This window comes from Colobus angolensis, unplaced genomic scaffold (genome assembly GCF_000951035.1).
Source record: "Colobus angolensis palliatus isolate OR3802 unplaced genomic scaffold, Cang.pa_1.0 Scaffold22, whole genome shotgun sequence".
Classification (NCBI taxonomy): Eukaryota; Metazoa; Chordata; class Mammalia; order Primates; family Cercopithecidae; genus Colobus; species Colobus angolensis.
The window spans coordinates 4,220,453-4,221,896 of record NW_012115377.1 but is presented as its reverse complement, the minus strand read 5'-3'; positions in this window follow the sequence as shown (position 1 = coordinate 4,221,896).

Sequence of the window (1,444 nt, the reverse complement as noted above, 5' to 3'; positions counted from 1 at the left end):
AGGTGAGAGGATCACTTGAGCCCAGAAGTTGGAGGCTGCAGTGAGCTATGATAATGCCACTGCACTCCAGCCTGGGCAATAGAGCAAGACCCCTTCTCCGAAAAAAAAAGAGATGGAGAGAGAGAAAGAGAAACCTGAAGGAGATAAGAGAACACTCACAGTGTATACCCAAGGGAAGAGAAATCCCTGAAGAAGGAAGAGGCAGTGCAAAGGCCCTGAGGCTGGATTGTGCTGAGTGGCTGATGTGGCTGCAGTACAGAGAGCAATGGGCAGAGAGGGAGCAGGGGAGGGCTGAGAGGTGGACAGTGGCCAAATGCATAAGCCTTTGTGGGCTACAGTGAGGAGTTTGTCTTTTTCACCAAATGCAGTGGGGAACCAGGGGAGGGCTATGAGTAGGGAAAGGACAGAGATTTCCAGCATCCTCTGTGAAAGTCCTGAAAGGTGACATTTCCCAGCACTGGACCGAGAGAGGAGGTCAGTGATTAGAACAGAATGGAGGCTGGGCGTGGTGATTCACATCTGTAATTCCAGCACTTTGGGAGGCTGAGGCAGGCGGATTGCTTGAGGCCAGGAGTTCGAGACCAGCTTGGCCAACATGGTGAAACCGCATCTCTACTAAAAATACAAAAATTAGCTAGGTGTGGTGGCACTTGCCTGTAATCCCAGCTACTCAGGAGGCTGAGGCAGGAGAATCACTTGAACCCGGGAGGCAGAGGCTGCCGTGAGCCAAGATCATGCCACTGCACTCCAGCCTGGGCAACACAGCAAGACTCCTTCTCAAAAAAAAAAAACACAAAAAGAAAGAAAGAGAAGGAAGGAAGGAAGGAGGGAGGGAGGGAGGGAGGGAGGGAAAGAAAGACAGACAGAAAGAAATTAAAATGAATATTCTAATTCAAAGAAGCCCTCAATCTCTTCTTTGCTGTTCTCAGCCAGTAATCATCAGGTCTCTTTGGATCTTCCCCCAGACAGCAAGCTCACTCCCTCCAAAACAGTGGTTTGCCCACCCCCAGGGTGATTCTGCCTCCCAGGGGACATTTGGCAATGTCTGGAGATATTGGGGAGCGGTGCTACTTGTGTGAAATAGATAGAGTCCAAGGATACTGCTAAGCATTTTAGAATACACAGGGCAGCTCTCAGGAAAGAAAATGATCCGGCCCCAAATGTCTACAGGACTGAGAATCGGAAATTCTGGCTTAAATTTAGAACTCGGTGCTCATAGAAGCCCTGATTGCCTCCTGACATCTTATTTCCCCTTCTGAGGTAACAGTTCCTCACTTTCCCCTGTGGAAGCCGCCTCAACCTCAACTCAAGGAATAGGCATGTGACCTTGGCCTGGCCCTTCAGAGCATGGTATTCTCCTGGCCACAGCAGCTGGTTCAGAAATAGACATGTGGCCGGGCGCGGTGGCTCAAGCCTGTAATCCCAGCACTTTGGGAGGCCGAGA